We start from the raw sequence: 6,158 nt of genomic DNA, 5'->3' as shown, positions 1-6,158 counted from the left end.
CAAAGTGCGAAATAAATAAATCTCTAGCTGCATCATCAGAAGCAAAGATCACGTGTTATTTTGGTCCCTAAATATCGGTCCTCATGTCTATCTTTCAAGGTTAATAGACTGTGCATCACTCCTTTCTTCTCTTGAAACACCAATAAACAACACTCTGTAGCCATAGGAAGTGGATAAAGACCAAAATGTTAGCTTTCTTATTGGTAAAAGCTGAGTTGGAGGATATGGCATAGGTATGCATTTTCCTGATTTTTCACTCTATATTTATACTTAGCCACATGGTCACCGTGAGCTGGGCCACCACAGGACACCCCTGTAGGAGTCTCTTGACCCAAGAAGCTTAGCACACAGAGAGAACAGACCAGAATATAGACTTTCCATAGACAGGCAGCTTCAAAAAGAGAACCTGGAATTACCTCGTTGTTCTTCCAACTTGCCAGTCAGAAAATCCCATAAGAAGGAGTAAGTCAGTGAGTGTGTGGGAAAGGCCACAGGCATGAGTCTATTAGAAGTTCCCTCATGGGAACATGAGGTCAGGTTGACACTTTAGACTGTGCTTTTAAAGAATTGCCTTGATATTAAAGGACTAAGAGGCTGAGTAGGGAATTGTTCACCAAATCCCAAGGATTTTTCTAGTATTCTGCCCCAGTTAGTAAATGTAAATAATGTGGCTACAGACAAGTTAACCATTTGATCAACATTGCAATGTTGGTCATATTAACAATAAATCACATTAACCATCTAGAGCTAATGTTGATTGTTCTTCTTGCCCATCTGTAAGACTTATCTCATTTTATAAACTATAGAGTTTTAAATTCAGGTTAGAAAATAGATCCAGGGGATTTTTAAGAATAACATTTCCAGTGTATTTTAGTAAGAATCCAATTCGCATGTAACATTTTTGAAATTTTTCTTGAAAGTGCTTTGAAAACTGTAAGATATGGTACAGAAGTATGATATTCCTTTCTACAAATCTAGAACTTTATACAGTGGCTTTTTTCTAATTGACCATATCTATTTTTAAAGATAGATGAATGGACACAGGCAAAGTTTATAAAAAGCAACTGTCCTGTTAGGAGATTGCACCTCAGTAGGTTGATGGGGTAAGCTTTTTCTTTATTGTTTGAACAAAAATTGGAACCCTTGCTTTTTTTAAAATAAGTAAGAAGCATCAATAATCTCAATTACCTAACCCAATTATTATCTTCATTTTTGTATTTTCCCTTCTAGGCTCTCCTTCTATCATGTTCTTTCTCAAGAAACCACATTAGTCTTGTGTACCTTTTCTTTAAGACTACTTATTTGTTACAAAATCTGTATTAGCATTGTACACAAGCTGATTCCAAAATAGTATCCACTTACATATAGCTAGTAGGCTCACATATGCCCAGTGTCTCCCTTTTTCTATCAACAAACTTCATTCAGGCAGTCTTGTGAATTAGTTGGGGTCCGTGGTGACCTCAGATACTAGCTGTGATTAATATCCAATTAAAGCCCTTCCCACGCCATCTCTTTCAGCTTCTTCATGGGAGAGTGTTTGAAAAGGTACATAAATATCCTTAGCAAGTAGGAGGCATTCCCAACAATACCATTATCTGGCATTGAGCTTTACAATTTATAAACTCAGGTCAAAACATCATGTTTAATTTCTCTTGTGCTGTAAATTATTCTTTAAAAAGTAAGGATAACTTTAACCTAAAAATTTCCTATAAGTGAAATATTCGATAAATAAAATGGATCCAGAATCTCTCAATCAACTACATGTGCCCAGACCAGATTACTTTTTCCTGGGGCCCATAATATAAGACAAGTCACAAACCAGGCGATTTTGTTAAAAGGGAATGAGGTCTGCTCACAGGCTCACATAAATTCAAAATAAGAATATCTAAAATAAATCTTCGAGGTTCCCTCTTGTTACCAAAGTAATGCAGAGGTGTTTGTAAACCAAAGAATAATGAGAGGGGGAAGGTGGAAGAGACAGAGAGAATCACAGAGATAGTTTACCACTTTTAAGAGGTTAGCAGGTTAGAGATCCTGCTCCCTCGAGACACCCGGAACCTCTCTTTTCCCTACGTAGGACAGTTTGCAAAATAGCTTCTGGGTAATTTCTGCCTCTCACACTTGAACCAGACCCTGCATTACTCTCACCTCTCTCGGAAGTGGTTGAGTGACGCTGTGATGCTGTTCCATCTGACCCACTGTTGGAATAAATTATCATCGTGGTCCTGTTAGCAGGCCCGGAACAAGATAGTGCTATGACAGGTTTAATATAGGAATAACGTAGACTCAAGTGTAAATAATCAAAGTTGTAATTCAAGTACAGCTTACCTGTGACATAATTTATCAATGTCACTAGACTCCTTCAATGAAATTACAGCTTTATATGTAGAATTTAGATGTACACCATTCATTGCAATACATGAAGAATGTTCCTATTAAACATAGCTACTAGATACATTAACATCAAGGGGCATGTCTTTATTCGAATAACTGAGCCTCCGTTCTCTTTTCTCCTTCCACCAAACTGAATCCCTATATTGCTTACTTTCTAGATTCAATGACTGTAACCTTAGTTTAAAAATGATTATCCTCCTTTTGGAGGGCAGTCCAGAGAATAAAAAACAAGGTTAAGAAGGTGAAGATGCCAACGGTTAGGCAAGCATGAATTGGCGAAGAGAAAAATAAAAGCTGATGTCAGAGTCCTAGCGTATACCAGAAACTATCTTTTATTTGCATCAGTATTTCTCTAGAGATTTACATCTTACTGGGATGGAACAAACGCCAAAGGAGAGCTTGACTTTCTGTTAACTGATTTTTAAAAATGAGTAAATTATAAGAATGTAATATAAATTATGCCAGGATACGGCTATTTCAAAATGGCCTTGATATCATGTATTAGCAGAAAAAAGAGAAAAAATAACAGAAAGGTTTGAAAACAAATTTTTCTAAATAGAGTAGAGGAGCAGAGTCTATGATTGTCAGTTTTTACCAAGGTTTATCAATCTGAAACGCATACCCGTAGATCGTCTCAGTAAAAATCAATCTTGGAAAAATGCTGAAGTCATCCACACTCTTTTATTCTATTTTCCTCTCTTCATTTATTCCTCTGCCTCTTGACTTCAAATAAAAGACTGTCCTGGGCATTTCTCATGGAGGGCTAAACAACATATGTTTAAGGAGATTTAATAAGACAACATTAAATTAGTATGACATATATACTACCGTCCCAGGCTTTCTGGAGGATAATTTAATATCAAAAGCTTTAGAAGTATGTATGTTCTTTGCTCCTCAGAAATTCTACTTCTGGAGATAAATCCCAAATCCATCATTTAAAAGTTGTTGAGATGCACAGAATGTTGGTCATTGCAGCATTCTTTATAAAAACAAAAACTGGAAGCACTGTAAATGGCTGACAACAAGAAGCTGGTCCTTTTGGTTATGACAAATCCATGCATAGAAAATTTTGCATTCCTAAATGACCGTGCCATAAATGTAGAAAAATGTCTAATGACATGAGAAAATTCTTGTTATGTACTAAGTGATGAAAAGCAGGTTAAAAACAGTTTGTACAGTATGATCTTGTCTTTGTCTGGGCTGCTATAACAAAATACCATAGACCGGCTGACTTAAACAATAATTTATTTCTCAGTTCTGGAGGCTGGTAGGTCCAAGACGAAGATGCTGGCAGATTCGGGGTCTAGTGAGAGCTTGCTTCCCTGGTCATAGGCAGCTGTCTCCTCTCTGCGCCCTCACACGGAGGAAGGATGAGAGAGCGTTCTGAAGTCTCTTTTATAAGGGCACTAATCCCACTCCCAAAGCTTCCACCCTCCTCCCCAAGGGCACACCTTCAAATATCATCACACTGAGGATTAGATTTCAACATAGGAATTTTGGGGGGACACAAACAGATCTCAATTTTGCAAAAGAAGCTATATACATAATATAAAATTTTATAATCATAGAAAGGACTTGTCTTTAAATTTAGAGATTATGAGCAATTACATAATAGCAATAATTCATTGAACAGTGTTCTCTGTGCCAGGCACTCTTCTAAGTGTTTCACATGTACTACTTTAATTTAATTTAATTTAATTCACATAACAACCAGGAAGATAGGTATTGTTGTCACACTTAGAAAAGGAAGAAACTGAAATACACAGAGATTAAGAGTTTTGATCAAACTAACAATGGCAGTTATAGAATTGAACCTTGGCAGTCTATTTAGGGAATGCATTTTTAATTACTACACTATAGCAGCATCTCAATTTTTATTCACTTATGTTTTACATCTTTGTCCAAATTTTCCAGAGTAAATATAAATTATTTTACAACCAGGAAAATTATCTAACAAATCTTATTTTTAAATCATATTAGATATTGTAAGGGAAAAGAAAAAAGCTCCTAAGTATGTAGAATAATATTTCTATTTCAAGAAATAGATGTTCTGAAACTAAATTGATGGATTAGAGTTTCCTTAAATTTTCTTTTGGGATACAATAAAACCATGTAGCTGATGAAATAACAAATGACAACATTCCTGCCTTACTAGTCACCCTTTTATTTTTTATTTTTTTTATATAGATCATCAACCTACCCAAGAAACATGATATTTCCATAATATGACTGTGTCTGTGCTTGGTTCCAATTTGTCTCCTTCATTTCTCCTTTCTAAAGAAGCCTAAACATCTCATGTAGACATATGACAAGTTGTTTTCCTTATAAATAAGGAGAGAACAGAGTACAGAAAACGATACCATTGTGGAATTCAGCCTATCATCCTTCTTTCAAAAAGAATCGGTCACAATTTGCGTTGTTGGAGCAATCTGTCCCTTGTTACCGATTTATATTGCTCTGTGGGACTGTGTTAGAAAAACATTATTATTATTAGCAGTAGTAATACTTGGCAGCCATTCAGCACATTTCATCAAAGACTCCAAGAGCTTAGCCATCAATCAAACTTGCCTTGGTGTGCTCCTGGGAGGAGGTGGTATTATTTCTGTTTGGAACAGAGGTTAAGTGACTTGCCCAAGGCCTTGAAGCTACTGAGATTCAGAGTTGGGAATTAAACCCTGGAGACTTGACACCCAGCATCCCACTCTCCTTCCTGGAGCACATTCCCTCTGCCTGTCTGAAAGATGTAGGGATAAATAAAGCATCTAATAGAAAAATGTCCTGCTCCCCAGCATGGGTTCTTATGTTCAAGCTCTTCTGGCATTAAATTGAAAAAGCACAAGTAGTTGTATTCAGAACTCGAGCTGGTACCTTTCAGTTTTGGCACTCATTCCATTCATTCTTTCACCAAATCTTTATTTAGTGCTACCATGTGTTAGACAATAATTCAGTTGTGACCAGACACAGCCGTGGCCTGCAGGGAGTTTTCAGTCTAGTAGAAAAGAGACATAAACAAACAGACCATTTAATACTGTCTTGTTGCTTAGTGTTTTTTACTGTGTCATGATCCACATTTGAAATCTAGATCCTTCCTCTTTAGCCATATATTATAGATCTTAATGACATAACATGTATATCACAACAATCTAAAGCCACATATAGTATATACACATACCTAAAAATCAGATTTGGTTCTTTAATTTTAAGTAAAGTATAAATAGGTGAGAATCATTCCATATTGTTTTTTAGAAGTCAGTAGAGGATAGTTACTGAGAAACTTTAGAGTTAGAACATGACTCCTGAGGGGCAAAATTATTTCTTGTTATTTATTTTTACTGTGTTGAAAGATAATTATAAGATTTAAAAACCTGTTGATGGGATTTGAGTTCAACATGTCCTCACAGAAGAAGCAGTAGCATGTAGTATTCGTGATAGTTAATCTTCACATTTTTATTGTGGCCTCCCGTTTGCCAGGCACAGAGCTATATGCAGTGGCATGTACAAGAGGCTAAGAATCAGACCCTTTAGATGCTTATATTTATTAGGGGATGAGTTTATAACCTAGGTAGAAATTTATTCAAAGGAATTCTATGTTTCAGCACTTGTCACTTAAGTCCTAAATTCTCTCTAAAGATATATAATCCCCCTAAATGCTAAGAATAAGGAGAGTGCATGTCATTATCTGTAGTAACCATCTTGTTTCTACTACTTACAACCACTGCAAAGTTTGAATAGTACGGAGTTGTGCACTCAAGTAGAAACTCCCA

Source organism: Equus asinus, chromosome 12, assembly GCF_041296235.1.
Source record: "Equus asinus isolate D_3611 breed Donkey chromosome 12, EquAss-T2T_v2, whole genome shotgun sequence".
Taxonomy (NCBI): domain Eukaryota; kingdom Metazoa; phylum Chordata; class Mammalia; order Perissodactyla; family Equidae; genus Equus; species Equus asinus.
Note: the sequence above shows the minus strand (reverse complement) of the source record.